The sequence below is a fragment of the Ciconia boyciana genome, chromosome 9 (assembly GCF_034638445.1).
Source record: "Ciconia boyciana chromosome 9, ASM3463844v1, whole genome shotgun sequence".
Classification (NCBI taxonomy): domain Eukaryota; kingdom Metazoa; phylum Chordata; class Aves; order Ciconiiformes; family Ciconiidae; genus Ciconia; species Ciconia boyciana.
This window is the reverse complement of record NC_132942.1, coordinates 16,731,281-16,748,280: the sequence shown is the minus strand read 5'-3', so window position 1 is coordinate 16,748,280 and position 17,000 is coordinate 16,731,281. Positions and strand designations below refer to the sequence as shown.

At 36.8% G+C, this 17,000-nt stretch overlaps 1 protein-coding gene across 7 annotated transcripts in view; it reads right to left on the bottom strand.

The window, feature by feature from the left end:
- Positions 1-17,000, bottom strand: part of TENM2 (teneurin transmembrane protein 2) — a 547,941-nt gene that overhangs the window by 476,673 nt on the left and 54,268 nt on the right. The gene's annotated exons all lie outside the window — the stretch shown is intronic.

Below are 17,000 nucleotides of genomic sequence, written 5' to 3'. Positions count from 1 at the left end.
GTAGTGTTCATTACCTAGACTGCATGCAGGTAGCAATAGAGAGTTCACAAGGCTGCAGGAATAAAGCATGAGGCCAAGCCAAAATCTCACTGAAACACGGACTGATTGACATCTGAAGAGCTAAATAGATGCAATAATTATGGTAACACTAGCTTACCAGACTATATTTTTTAATCTATCTGTGACAAAGGTAAAGGCAAAACACAAACCAAAACCAAAACACCAGCAACCACTGTTATTATTATTAGGTCACAACTTCAGGGAAGATTCTGTCCAGGTCAGTCCAAAAAAATACATAGCCCTAAGAACTCATTTTGTTAGGTGACAAATACTTTATCTTAGTCTACAAAAATACATAGGTATGCTACTAACTTTTAAATGTATGAGTATTTGAGCTAATTTACATTGAAGTCAAGGGACTATTTGTTTAAACAAAAGAATTGTATAAATAGTTTTCTTAATTAACACCAGTATTAACAGTAGTATTTAGCACTTTACTAATATTAAGACTTCTACCAGTAAAATAACAAAACTGTTGCCAGTTCATGTTGCTGAAAACTGTGGTGGGGACATTATTTTTATGACTACATTATGCTACATGTTTTGTTTAATGTATTAACTCTAAAAAATTAATATATATTACTCAAACACAAGATTTGAAATGAACCTAATAATTAAATGAAGACAGAAAATCTTAAGCAGAAGGAACAATCCATTCTTCATTAAAAAACAACCAACCAAGAGTGGGCTTCAACTGTGGTAAAAAAAGACTCAAACACTAAGAAAAACTTTCTCATGACAAAGACAGGAAAACAGAGGAACAGATAACTAGAAGTGGTTAGGTTTTCATCATGCGTATAAACTGATATGCTTTGCCTATGGACTAAGTAATCTTTAGAGGTCTACTTCAGACGACAGCTATGAAAATGTTTCTCTAATGTCAAATTAGAATGTGAAATCGTTTTATGTAAATGAAAAATTGTATTTGTTCTTAAAGCTGTCTAACAACATGCATAAAGAAAAATCTGCTGGAGCAGACACGAAGACAAAAGCAGTTCTGCTATCTGGGCACCAGATATGTACCAGGAAGCGATCCCAGGATGGATCAAAAATTATGTAGTGGTTACCTATAAAATTATGAATTCCTTTTACAGCTCATCATATAACTACTAAAAATATAAGAGAGTATTTCATGCTTTTCCTTTTCTTTACAAGGGTTTTAACTGACATAACCAATATTAAAAAAAATGACTTAACACTCCACTTTATAAAGCTCAACAAGAATTTTAGTCTAATGTTCAGCAAAGATTATATATCCATAGTACTACTGATATACCATTTATCAGGCTCACAAAAAGAATGTTAACTATACAATCTGTTGTCTTTTGGTGTAGTCTGCTTGCTTTTATATTCAGGCTCTGCCTGTTACTACTTTGAAAATATATTTGTAGAATTGGCTTTAATGATTAAGAATATTACAGAGAGTGCCAACCCACAATATGGTAAATGTTAAAGTGGCAAGATTTTAAATTTAAATTCCAAGCGTCCAGCAACTAAGCAGGGCAAGCTGAAAAGAGTGGGAATTGCTACAACATTGGCCGTGAGTCAATTTTTACATGCAGATTACTTACTGTAACTACCAGCAATTTTGATGGTGTTTGGCAATCTTTATTTTACTTACAATATTTGCATAAAGGCAAAATAAGACATTTTAAATAGCCTCAAATCAGTTGTAAGAATAAAAACCAGCTGTATTTACTGTCCTCCTAAAAGGGCCCTGCTGCTGTACCAAAATTTGTGGTGCTCTATAACTATTGAAATTGTGATACAAGATTGCATTCACTTTAATCTTACCCTAAGTAATACTATTTTCTACAACTGTAAAGGAACTGCACCATCATATACTATGCACTATCACATCATAATCTATTTAAAAGAACTGGCACAGCTACAGTAAAAGTCATCCTTTTCTGTAGCTTGTTCTTTGCAAATCACCCAAATGCTAGCAGTTGAAGAGAGCCTTTGATTTCTTTTCATGTTGGCACTGTAAACCCCCTCTTGTTCGATACACACATATCCCTCAACTTCTGTCAAAAGCAAGAACAAATTTCCTAACCAAAACTGAAAAGTCCTTGGCTTTTCAAATGACTATAAATTGCATGGCTAAGTGCATATGGCCACAGGGCTGTCACAGTTACTTTTCTTGACAATTCATCATAGCATACTAATTCTGTAATATCATTACTGTGTCTCTTCTCACTGTACTGATCCAGCCAGTTAATTTAATCAACTAATAATAGATTCAGAAATGGATGCAAAGGGCCCTAGCACTTCAAATTATATTACTAGAGATGCACAGCAGTGAAAGCAACGTATTCTGTACTTGGCATTAAATATAACCCCAGTAAGTTATATTCTTCTAGTAAGTTGGAGATTTTCCTTTCAAAGGAAAAGAAAAAATATTTGTAGACATTCAGAAAATATATTTTTCAATAAGATTTAAAAAGCAGTTTATTTCACACTAAGCATAAATTACAATCATATTGCATTAATTTGAAGAAAAAATTATAACCAAGTATTTAACCAATTATCGTAATTACTGTAGGTAAGTTTCAAGGTAAAAAAAGAAACCCTGCAGGAAAGAAACATATATCTGCAGTGGAAGCTAAAGGTGTATGATTAACTGCAAAGTGAGCCATTCAAACATGGACAATTAATTTTAATAAATTTTAATCTTCTCTGAAAATGTCAATGATGATTAAAAACATTATTCTCTAACATCTCAGTCCATTTTGCATGTAATGAAGACTAATACTTAAACTTTGTATGATAAGAAAAAAAAAGTAACACAAAATGTAGGCAGAACTGAAATGCAGACTGCATCCAATTTTTGCTTCTAAAACACTGATGATCAAAGTAGTACCCCGCAAAATTTTCGAGTATGCAACACAGAGTCTGATCTAATATCTGCTCACTTCAGCTAAGAAATCTGCACGATCCAAAGGGCACATGCCACAAGATGCCACAGACCTAACGTGGGGATAGGCATACTTTATAGGCATGTAAAAATTTGTCATACTTCAAAAGGTGCTACCGGCTTTCAATAATATTCTGATATATATATGCGTGTATGTGTGTGTGCAAGTGTATCTAAGACACATAAGTATATGTTGAAAGTAGTTGTACCCGCCTCACAAGATGAGGAGCAGAGCTCTCACGCACGACCGCATGGAGGGTAGCACTAACTGTGTGGGTGGCTGTTCCCTGGTCCTGGCAGCAACCAGGGACTGCACTCACCTGAAGCCACTGACTGAGCTGCTTTAAGTCCCATTTGCACTATCGGAGCGTTAAAAAGGACAAGGATGCCACTCTGGATATCGTGTACTGTGAGGAAATCATGTTCAACAGACCCAATTTCAATCCCCACGTAGAATTTTCTACTTAAGATTAAATCTAGATGAATTGCCAATGTCAATACAATTAATCTTTTGGGGAGCTTAGACTAAAGTCAATGAATCTCTTCACTTGCTGAGGCATTTTGTGTATTGGGGCCTAAACCAAGGCAAAAGTATGTTTCCTGATGTAAACAGAGTTAATTTTGGCAAAAGTCAGTGAGCAAGGGTGATACAGATTTATAGACTTACTCTCTGGCCATGATTCAGGAAGGCAAATGTTTAACATTTTAAAAGTGATTAGAGGCCTCCAAAATGCAATGAATCTTCTGTACCTGACAAAGCACTCTCCCTGAAATGAGGGTGCCTGAATTTAGACTTACATTACGGCCAGACTAAAAACATATTTCTTAAAACGCATTATGCAGAGATCACTGTGTACTCTCTCTTTAAGGTGTCCAACGTCACTTGTTACTAAGCGCAATTCAAATTATGCCTACCTAGTCTAAAAGCAAGGCATCTACTTGAGTACCATAATCTAACAAAACAAATAATTTTCCTTTCATCAATATACAACAGCTTTGTTCATTACTGGGAAATGTTAGGTGGTGAAGTATTGAGTGCTACGCATTTTACGCTTAAATCAATGTACTGTCTTGCAGTTATGCCACCTAATGTGTTTTTAAGCCATGCGCTACAGAAATCAATGTGGTTCTTATTTGATATTCAGTGTTAAGTTCAGCCTCATAAATTTAGAATTGCACTCTGTTATTTTGATGGTTATGTATTAACCATGTCCTGTAAGTTTTATGATTTTATATTCAGAAGTGCAGTAAATCATTCCAGTTATACACAAGTGGCATATGGTGGCTTTATTTCTACTGTCCATTCTGGAAGAGAAAGAAAAGGATGATTCATGTGACCTATCGGGGAAGAAAAATACAGTATATCAGATAAATTTCAGAAGGTGTATCAGTAATAAAATTAGGCTCCATAAAATTTAACTGAGTCTTTTCTGAGACAAACTGATTTGCAGCAGATAAATATGTTTGATATACTTCATCATACCAATAATTTACACTGGAACAGGCACACAACAGTTGATCATTCTTTGTAACACATCTAGCAGGTGCTATGCTATTTTCTAGAAATCAAATGCTACACAGTAAATATTTTTTCTAAAAAATTGATATTGGTACACAGAATAAAAAACAAGCCCTTTCCCAGCAACTTCTAAGATGTTTTAATAATGGAAAAACTTTTCTTACTTTATTTTTTTGAAGTATCTAAATAAACTTTCTTTTGTACAAGAAGCCAGAAAACCAGTGCTCTGCAAAGTATGCTTTTTTTGTAAGTGGAAATTTTATATTTCTTCCAATTTGCAATTTAATTTCTTGCCATGAAAGAAACCACAGATTCCTAGACCACATGGTAATAGAAAGATTTTTTGCTCGCTTCATTAAATATGGCTTCTCTTCAGCATTTTATTCCATATTTTTTTCATATAATGGTAAAGTCACTGCTTATTCAATATATTTCAAAACAGTTGTCATCCATAATTAATTTGAGAATTGTTTTTCCCTTCATCATCGTACTGGTTTTGGCTGGGATGGAGTTAATTTTTGTCATAACAGCTCATATGGTGCTGTGTTTTGGATCTGCGGCCTAACCAGTGTTGATAACACAGGGAGGTTTTAGCTTTTGCTGAGCAGTGCTCACACAGCATCAAGCCCTCCTCTGCCTCTCACCCCACCCCACCAGCGAGTAGGCTGGGGGTGCACAAGAAGCTGGGAGGGGACACGGCTGGGACAGCTGACCCCAGCTGACCAAAGGGCTATCCCACACCATATGGCATCATGCTCAGCATATCAAGCTGAGGGAAGAAGGAGGACAGGGGGGACGTTCGGAGTGATGGCGTTTGTCTTCCCAAGTAACCGTTACGCATGATGGAGCCCTGCTTTCCTGGAGATGGCTGAACACCTGCCTGCCCATGGGAAGGAGTGAATGAATTCCTTGCTTTGCTTTGCTTGCGTGCATGGCTTTTGCTTTACCTATTAAGCTGTCTTTATGTCAGCCCACAAGTGTTCTCACTTTTCCCCTTCTGACTCTCTCCCCATCCCACCTGGGGACAGTGAGCAAGCAGGTCATTCCCGAAACAGGTACAGACCAGCCTCACATACCACTGAACTGACCAGCACCACCAGATTTTCCCAGTCTGGCAAATTTCCAGACCAAACGATGAGCCAGCAGCGAGACAGTGTAACGCCCTTAGTGACAGAGGATACCACAGTTACACCAGACCTCCTCTATTATCTTCCACTTTCTCAGGTGCAATCCCGAAACCAAAATCCTCTTTCATTTTCCAAGAGCGGTTAAAGACTGAAAAGGCCATTTAAAATCATGGTGTGCAGCATTGTAACTTTTTTTTTTTAATGTCACTATAGCTTAAAAACTAAATGGATAATAATCACAGGAAGGGCTGTGTGTTTCTTCTGATAGCAATTCAAATCACAGAAAATAATCTGACAGTATCTACAGTGTAATCCAGAAGAAAAACAAGCAAGCTTTTCTTTAAAACTAGTAATGTATACACTGGCCATTTGCATGGATTCCTATATCATACCTCAACAGTTCATTGCTATGGCAGAATAAAAAGGTGTTAATGTATGTCATCCCAATGGGCTGGAGTGTCCTGACTTTGGGGAAGGAGGCACTGTACTCACCTGCCCACAGTTTACCCTGTCAAAGTTTCTTGGAGTTAAGCCCTACATTTTCTGAATTACATGTTAGATCTATATTCCAGTATATGCTGCATTTCACAGTTCAGAATTAGCCCCGCCACTACAGTAATAAAACCAAAACACAAATGAACCATGAAATGTATTAAATGAGGCACTGTCAAACAACTGAATTTGGTTTTGCATGACTTAGAATAGGGAAGTAAGCTTGGTTTATCAGGCCTCACATTTTATACCGACTTGGTTTCATTTTTGAACTTATTTTCATTAGTTGCTTTTGTTAATAAATACAGAATGACTGCACAGGTCTAATTTGGGTGAGTTAAGAATCACAAATAAAGCCACTTTTACGTGGCCTTGTTAGAGGAAGGCAATGTAAATTTATTCTGTTTCTGCCTATGCAGGCTTTGCCTATGCACTGGGATAACTACTACGTACGAGTCCTGATGCAATGAATTCTTTCAGTACAACTTCTATCAACTAGAATTGCAAACAGCCTATGGTAGGGAATTTATTATTAAGGCTATTCTGAATTTATTGTGAAACTAAAATACAATTTATGCTATGAATTATTAAAATATGTTATGGCATTTGATTTTTCATGCTTCTGCTAGCAACCTATCATCATCTGGTGCTAGGAATTAAAACCAAACTTTTCTGGGGGCAGGATCTATCTATTCTAGAAGATGCATCACTATAGAAAGCTCTGTAGTTTTGGAGGTCTGTAGGTCCTTCTTTTCCTTTTGGAACAGTCAGCAAAGACTATCAAGTGCACTGTACACACAGAGAAACAACAATTGTTAAGAAATTCCAAATGACTGATAGGAAATATAATCATACTTAAATTAGTTATTGTAGAGTTCACTATATATACAGTGGTACTTGTATTCCTTTACAGTATTTTTTTCTAAAACACAACAAGATGCTGGCAAGCAAAATTAGATGCTCTTATCTTCCAATTTTTACTATAATCCTGCGTCCCGATTTTCTCTGTACAAATCACATACAGATTTATATTTTGACAGTGAGAAGTGGGAAATATTTATAGTTAAAGAGAAGGAAAAAGGAGAGAGCGCTACAGAGTATGTAACATAACAATTATCTCTCTCTAAATGAGAAATGTTTTTATTCATCATATCTGGTAAGTTGAAAGAGTTCACTGCCACAGTAATTTATGGGAAGGATTCCCTAGAACTGAAGCAACTTCTTGGTTGACTAAAGCCCACAGAACAGCATCATGAGGACTCTGACAATTTTCCTTTGAAGAAAAACTTCATTTTATGTTAACAACTAAGGTCAACGTCCAGCTAAAAGTCATTTCATAGAGACACAGAAACGAGAGGGAGGGCAAGAGAGAGACCATAATATGGAAACATAACTTTATTAAAAGCATTAACCTACAGGGTCCATTTCTCCCAGATTCCTTCAGCACAAATGTTTCTAGGCGGGTTTTGCTGGTGCACCAATGGCCCACGTTTTAACAACCTAAGGGGAGATATAAAGGCAGCAGACTCTTGAAGGATAAAAAGCAAATCTGTGCAGCATGTTTCCAATTTTGCTATACTGGCAGGGAAAAAAAGAAACCAAAACAAATAGCAGCAACAACCCCCCCCCCCCCCCCCTTTCCAAACCACAAACTTTGCTGAATGACCTAGCCCTTGGCAAACCAAGAAACCAAACTCACTAGGAAAGGGTAGGTGGGGCTAGAACAGATCAACACAGTGACTTTCATAGAGCAAGGGAATATAGGTCAGACTGCACAGAAAAGTCAAGAGGGATGACTCCTCCACACTCCCACTCTGGATCACACCTGCCCAGCGGCTGGCAGCAAGGACCAGCTTTTAAGGAATCATCAGGTAACAGAGACTTTGCACCTGAGAAGGAGAGCTGGGAAAAATGCAATCAAGGAACATGCTCTGCTAGAAAGGGAGAGAAGATGATGCTCAGAAAACTTCATTCCAGGTATTCTCTCTTCACTTTCTCTGAAGGAGGAAAGGAAAAAACTCCTTCCGCTACCAGCAGACTCTTCACACCACATCTATGCTTCAGTATTAGCACTACAGTGCAAAGGAGCCCTGGCTTACACCGGTATCCTTGCACCTACAACAGGATGCTGTTTCAACATTTGGGCATTTGTATAGGATGTTCATTTATATATCCAAGGTCATTAAAACTTGCTTCTGCTATACATACCAATGCATTACATCCATCTTTTTAATCTCTGCTTCTCACTGGGAGAGCACTGTGCTTTAAAATCTGCAATGTATTTTTTCTGAAATGTTCTTCCTGCGTACCATGGGAAAAGATTTTCCAGCAGCCATTAGCTACAGCCATTTTCACAACTCATTTTAACAAGCTATAAAAGCAGAACGACATGCCAATTACATGAAATAAATAAAATGAGTGGGTACAAGATGGCTAAGAAAACCTCTTGCACTGCATATATTTGTTAGAGAGTGTATTAGGGTTTCACTAATGCATTTATAATCCTGCAGAACAGTCTGGCACATCTGCATCTTCAGTACAACAGAACAGCAAAGATGATACAATCCTCAGAGAATTTCTATTTGAAATAATTTTAGATCTGTTTTATGTATACCAAGGAAGCTGCCAGTCAATCTGATCTTCAAACACGCTGAACTCCACAGAGGGAGCTCTGGTAAACTGCAGACTGTTCACCTAAATGCATTTATTTTAGCAACATGAAAACTAGTTGCTGTATTTGGCTAATAATACATTGCATGTTTGGAACTTTGTTAAATACCTTAATTGTGTAGCAGAGAACAAGGCAGTTAATTTACACAAAAGGACACAGAGGTGAATTTTATGTCTACTTCTCAGAACAAAATAAGTAAATTCTCTGAACATATGGCTTATTAAATTTAATAGTTCCTTTCCAAGATGATTCTGATTGCCATGTTTTGAAAGATAGGTTTTTAAAAAAATTTCTTTTGGATATTTGCCGTTAAGCAGATATGCCATCTGTCTCCCCAAACGAAAAGAAACTCAAGACTTTGATTACTATTTTCCTAACCAAGATTTAGGGTAATGTATTTCTAGTACACTGATTAAGTAGATCTGACATCACATCTTGGACCTGATTATTATTCATTTTCAAAGAACTACCCACATACATGCACAAATGTACTACATGATATATGATGAGAGAACCATAAGGAAGCACCATCACCTCTTGCATCACTTTCAAGCACTGTTGGTGACACTATGTTATTCAAATAGGCATCTTTTATTTTCACTCAAGTTTTAAGGAGACAGATGTCTAAAGCATAATACTCCAAACCGGACTTAGAATTTCTGTCATAAAATGCTCACATTAAAAAAGAAAATAAAAAAGGAAGCCACTCACAAATTTCATTGTAAAATATATATATCACAAATAAGATGCTGGACTGAGCAGATCACACAAATTCTGTATATCAAGGGAAAAAGTGTAAGCCTGATAGTATGCCAGATTCTTGTAATTTACATATTTTATACTTCAAATCCTCAGAAGTCCAACTCATTTTTCCTGTCTAGTTATTTTCTAGGGTTATCTTTTTAGCTAGTAGCCTTCGAGCCAACATAAGCAGTAACTCACCTGTGTCTGAACCAAAATGATTATTTCATTCCCACTGATAAATGTATAGATTATGCATCTAACTCTTAAATCACCAAGTATCTCTTTCAAATCTAGCATGAAGTGGGAGAGAAGCCCAGGAGCAGTGATCAATGGACTATTGGCCCCGAATCAGACACAAGGGCCAATAAGATAACACAGCCATCGCTACCGCAGAAATACTGTACTGTTTGGTCCTGACTCAGAAGGTGAATATCACTGTTTATTTAAATCACATGAAGCTTTACTTGGGACTCTGGGGCATATTATGTTCAGCACATTACAACAGAGCTGAACAAAAATAAATCCTATATATAGTGCAAGACATGGTGGAAAAACACAAGTGGGGAAAAACCAAAAATAAATAAAAATCAGGTTTCATCACCCAAGTCCTAGGTATACTATGGAACTGATTCATTTCTACAGCACTTTTCTGCTGTTTTAATAGCTGTATTAATCAAAGCAGCTTTTGAATGAGAGCTTGACTCCTAACTCACGCCCCTCAAACAGTGAAAGGTCCAGGGAGCGCTGCCCTCCGTGCCCCTGGTTCCCACCGCGTGGCAGGACGGCGCAAGGCAGCCGCAGGCAGCTGTAACAGCTCCCTTTTCTCTACACTATGGACAGAAATGGGTTGTATGAAGGCTGTAATGCTGTAAAAAAAAAAAAAAAAGCTTTAAAAGTTGCATTTTAAGCTAATCTTTTAAAAATTTTCTTTTGTCCTGAGACAACACAGCCAAAGCAGGGGCTGCTTTATCTCTAGGGCTGGATGCCTGCCTTCCGCCTAGACAGAAGGGCTCTGCCTAAAACCTGCACAACTTGCAACAGTGTATGAGCATTTTTTAACATTGTAACACTGCAAGAAGCTCAACCAGCAAGAGCGCAGAAGCATTTTGTAACACTGTTAAATTAAGTACATAAATAATATATAAACACACAGGGGCAAAAGGAGAGTTGTGGTATAGTTGAACAAACGGGGCACAGGAAAATACGTGCAAGAAGTACAATCTGCAAGATAAGAACAAGGGCTGTAGAACAAGCAGGAAAGATGTCCAGAGGAACATGGTCCTTAAAATAAGATAGCTATGCTGGGAGCAAATGAGATCCTTGCTTTTGGGGGAGGAGGACAAGAAGCATAAAAACACTGAAGAAGAGTGAGGGAAAACGGGAAAGAGAAAGTTACTCACTTTGTTTCCAGCTCCTCACTCGCAAGATCTCTCCAGCCAGCAGCCTGCCCTCTGCAGCGGAGGGTGCGGGGGAGCTCAGCCCTGGGCGCTCCACATGCACAGCTGGCTCAGCGTGAGACTGGTGAGCACCAGCTCTGCAAGCACGTAGTGATTCATGATCGAGAACTAAGTGTTTATTGTTAATGAATATCGATCTAGTAGAGTCTTGTTTTGAAATTTCAAACTGGCTGGTCTTTCAAACACTCTCCTATCTGGTAAATAAATATACTTCAGCTGACATTCCGTTTCAACACAGAAGGCTATTGCACCAGGAGTTCAGCAGTCGCAGGTGGGAAGCGATGGTCACCACAGACCAACACGAGGCAGCTCAGCTCAAACCAGCACAGACTGTGCAGGTACCTCTCTTCTCATACAGAACAAAATAAAAAGAGACAAGGTGCAGCGCAACGCTGGGAGAGCCTCAGCCAAGGGGCTCTGCAATACCACCACCCCATCAAAGGGCACCCTTAATCGAGACATAAAAAGCAGGAGGGCTCGGAGGCTCACCAGACACTGCTTTGGGTTTGAATCAAGCACATGGTGTGAATGCAGTTCATGTGCTGCCTTTTATGGTCCCATGTGGGAGCATGCCTGGGTGACAGATAATAATTCTTATGTAACAAAATTACCATGAGATAATTTTTCTTCCAAATATTTGATTTAGAGTATGAACCAGTACTCAAATACGTGTTCAACCTGCCTGATGATCTTGCTATTGCTAAATAAAGGCTGCTTGGCAAGGACTTTATATTCTCTCTTTAATAATAGCAGCTGAAATGAATTTACTTAATGGGATGGATCTTTCATAGAAGTTCTTGTGCAAAATTATCAGAATTCACTTACTGGACTTTATGTTTAAATAGCATAAGAAAAGGCCTACAAAAAACATTGCCTCTGTCATTTGAATTCCTCAGACTTCAGAAACTCTTTAAAAGACGAGTCAAGTATTTTGAGACCATCAGTATACAGAACTAATTTCACCAGGTTTGCAACCATTTCCCAGACTGATGAATACTTTTTTATGCACAAATAAATGGAGCATGGACTACACGTTAGTACACTCAGCACTGCTAGAATTGTGCATGTTTATTCTAGGTTCCATATCTACAATCATCACATTTTTACAGCATTGCCATAAATTCACAATTTGTATGTATGCAACCCAAAACTTTCCTTCCATTGTTATTGACAAATCATAACAATGAAGTTGCTCTCTGATTATTTCTCAAAATCCTTCTTAAAATACCATTAGTGTTATTTAATTAAAACTTAAATAGACTTGCAGAACCAAGCTTTTTGTTTCTAATTCTTGCAAAATTCCTTTGAATGTTAAGATTTACTAAACTTGATTACAACATATTGTGCTTTAGCATTATAACATAATGCTATTATTAATGTAATTATTAAACATAATTACAACATAAGCATTATAACAGCTCACAGAGTTGTGGAATATACCTTGCCTTCCATAAATAAGTAAAATAGATCTTGAAAAATTAGATAAACTGCAATGAAGACTATAAATTTAATTACAGTGTATCTTTCTTTTGGGGGGACGGGAGGGTAAGGCTTATCTATGAACCTCATACGGAAAGCTACAATACAAACTCACTTTTCCTGCTGCTAGCTTTTGTCGCAGCTGATCTGTTAGAACAGGCTTCACTATATTTGTATTCTGATGCAAAAATTATTAACTAACCAAATGATAAATCCATTCACAAATTCATTTTAAGCATGAATGAGTCATATACGTGCCTACATAAGAAATGTGAAACAAAATTGTCATCATATTAGGTGTTTTGGTCCAGCATCTGCCTTTGGATACATATGTCTCATTGCTATGAAAGTCTGTTGGGCTTTTATTAAATAGCATAATTTTTTCATAATTACAGAGTCAAGTCTGTTGGTTATAATTCCTGTCAGAAATAGGCAACTTATGTCCATACTGATATATGTTAGCTAATTACTTTCCATTTTAAGAATAACTTTTTTTTCTTTGAAGAAATTACAAGAAGGTATAACTTTATTCACCCTGCTTGGTAAACAGCTTATACTGCATAGGAAGACTTGAGTGACACCAAAGGCTAATTCTGAACAGTCATTGCATTACTCCTGATTATTTTATGTCAGAGCATTCTAGCATCTCTGTAAATACAATAAAATATCTGATAAAATAAGGTATTTGTGATCATATCAATAATTTTTCTCATCACACTCACCCTGACACAGTTCAGATTTCTAACAAGTGCATATGCTACAATACTTGTCTGTTGGCTTATAACAAGCTTCTGAAAGTATGTCTTTAGGTCTATGTCTACACTAATTTCAAAGTCACTGTCTGCTTTCTCTTCTCTCTCCTTGTGCAAGTTTGTACATCTTTATAATACCTTCTGATTAATTTATCACATAGTAAAGATTTTAAAAAATCATTATCCTTTTGATCTAAAAATCCTTATATTTCATCTTTAATATGTTATTTTGAGAGGATCTTTCTGGAGAAGTTGCCACATATCTTCTACTCCTGAGACATAGCAGCAGAGCTCAAGTAAGACTTTAGGAGCTTCAAATCACATTTAAAATTGTTTGAAAAGTTTTTGTTTGTTAAAAAAACCCATTTATTTCATGCTAAGAAAAAAGAGAGTACTATTGCAGTACATATGGCACAAGGAAGACTAACAAAAAGGAAATACATAAAACCAATATTTGAAAGAGTGTCAAAATTTATCACCACAGAAGTGATTTGAAGCATTTCTAACGTGCAGTTATTTTGTGAACTAGACTCAAATAAGGAGGGACAAAAGTAGAGAAAAGAAAAATACTGATTTCTTCAGATCATTTTTCTAAGATGATCATTATTTCTATAAGATGATCTGTTCCTCCATTTTTTTAAGCCATGCAAAGAATTCATCATACGTATGAAAAAAAGTAACTCTCACTTTGCACATTCATACCGTAATATTCTGCTTTTTATAAAGAGTGCTTTTAAGCCATCACGTGTCAAACAAAACTAGGAGATTTTCTGGAACCACATTAAAGTCTTAAGCTCGAGGCACTATGTTATATTAAAAAAAAAATGCAGAAAGGGAGAATAAATGGTCTTTCAGGCAAAGATTATCAAATGTCATAATATTCTTACCAAGACTGAAAATTATGGGAGAAAAATATGGTGAAAAATACCAGTAAAAAAATGAAATACCTAAAAAAAAGGTTAATATAAATTACCAGGGGATTGACCAAAGCCATAGAAAGCATACAGCTACTTGGTCTACCTCCTTTACACTTAACCATGTACAATTATTTTTCTTAATGATGCTGACTGTGAAGTCCTCAGAATTATTTTCGAAGCCTCCCCCCACAACTCCAGCCTTCAAGTTAAAGCGCCACAGTACTGATTGTTCCTGGAATGTTTTCTCAGGATCTTAGCAAAACAGCTGGACTGAGGATAAGATAGAAAACACTGATTATTAATGTCTGCCTCCTGTGGCTATAGGTCTGTCTTCTAACATTTATCATAGGTCTCTTATTTATCTTTTTCTCTTAAAAAAAAAAAAAAAGGGCCACACAAAACATCATCATTGTAATAATACCAGGCTGCCTTCATCTGTCCTGATATCTATGGAAGTAAAATGTAATGAATTAATTCAAGTCACCCAAAAACCTAAAAACATAGGAGAAATTCTGCTTTTAAATTAATAGAAATGTTAATTTGAAAAGATTAGATGGCATTCTGTCATCTAAGAGAGCTGATACAGTGCTCCATTATGTATAGAATGTCCTTACTTCTGGGTAAGGACATTAAGTCCACAAATAGAGTCCACGGGGAAGAGGACAATGAGTCCTGATTGACACAGCCAGAGGACAGGCTTGGAGCGTGATCCAATCCCAAAATTTAGGATTAAACTGAATATGGGTACCCATCTTCAGATACTCTTAGGGAAGTCAAATTATAGGTCAAGAAATAAAGTATCTCAAATAATAAAAACTGGCTAAGTATCACAATAGAAGTGGTCTTGAAGTATGCAGTAATTATCCAGAAAATTAGAGCTGGCAAATTAATCTAGACGATCAAGACTCAAGGAGTCTTTGAGCAGCTACCCAGGGATATATTGACAGCTCTGGCAGGTAAGGTTTATTATTTCACTATTTAATGCTGAAAATGCAGAGAACTCCACAAAGGAAGGAAACAAACTGAATTATTTACATATACTGTTAGCTTTACAAATAACTATGAAATGCATAAAAATGAGAAAGAAAATAAAACTCCAAATATTTGTGTCTCATTCACAAACATCTAACAAAAATACAAGTATTCAATTCCTAGCAATCTCGTGGCATTCACTGACACATTAACCCTTCAAGGCCAACAGCTTAGAAGCTTTGCTATAGTAAAAGAGGTTATTAAAGTGAACATCAGCATTTATATACAGATCAAAACCATCAAAACTGATTCTCTGTATTGCTATAGCATGCTTCTGAAAAACAGCGTACACACATGGTTAGTAAAAACATTTTTGATGGCAGATTACTACTCCCTTGCACAGGTGTGCTATTTCCTTGGCTGTCCTAGACCTAAGCATTTGATGAGTTAGTTCTCTGCAGCCTACTTGGACTCCTCTTTCCTTTGCACCTCATGTCCCACTATTTGTTCTCACCCACTCATCTTTTCACGCTGCAGGTCACAGTCTTAGCCTTTACCTAATCCTTCCTACCCCACACCTTCTTCCTATGCATTGTACAAAACTGTTCAGAAACAACTTTTTAGCGTAAGCATTAGTGTTGTTGTGTTTTACTTAGCAAAAAGAAGTTTAAAAAGGGAAAAAAAAAAAAAGAGTGAGCTACAAAACACAAAATCCACTCTGTTAAGCAATTATATCCATTCCCTTGTTTTGTCCTTATTCGCACTGTGTAGTATAGCTTAAAGCTATAGCATTATGTTGGAAATACAAAAACAGCATACAACTCCTTAAAAATAATTCCCCTCTTTTGAAAGAAAACTGGAAAGGGGAGTAACTTCACTGTCATTCATCCTATTTCAAGTTTACTAAATAGAAGTGTTGTATGGAAAACTGATAAATCCATTTCTTATCTAGTACCGCTCAAGTTTCTTCTTTAAAAACTTTTTTTTTCCCCCCAGGAATCATGATTACTCATTCTTACAGCTCAACATCTGAGGAAACAGAAGCTATATTTTCACTCTTGAACACTAATTTGATGTTGAGAAAAGTCCCTTAACCATTTGTGTGAAAAAATCCAACTGCTACCTTTCAGTATTTCTGAATGACAGTCACGGCTCTAAGCAAACAAATGATGCTCACATATTGTGCCTTGCCTACAGGCATGTTGTTATAATTGAATGATATTATGCCTTCTTACAAGATGGTATCTCCGTTTCAATAGGGCAAACATGGCAAGGAAGCATCAGTTTCCATAGGTGTCTTGAACTTCCTGGCAAATACAATCGAATCAACTGAATGGTCTTTGTCTCTGTATCAGCAACATGCTACTGGAAAGCCTTAGAATGACTTGAACAGTCAGCAACTTCTGAGGTATTTATAACAACTTCAGAAATCACAAAAGCCATCCTTTCCACTGAATTGTTGCTCAGCTGTAAAATCTGTCCCAGAGAGATGTTATTTGAAGGCCCTCAATAATACTAGCATGGTTCTTAATAATTAAAAAGTAAAATACCTACCAAAACTTCCTCTTCCATCTTAGCCTATAGGAAAAGAAGCTTGATAAGTTCATATTTTTATCTCATTTACCTGGATAGCTGCATTGTGTATTTGGGAGCATAGAGAAAATACCAAAGGATGTAAGGTATAAATATGAGTTCATATTGCATTTAAATACAGTCTGATATACTCTGTGAACGAACTGTACCTGTGATATATTCCATGAATCAGCTAATTTTCTTAGAGTCCAGCTTGTGTAAATCTCTCTCTCAGACCCCATCACCTGACCACAGATGGATAATCACTGTGCAACCACAGACTTAGGTGGACAGAAAGCACAGATAGTACATACAAGCCTA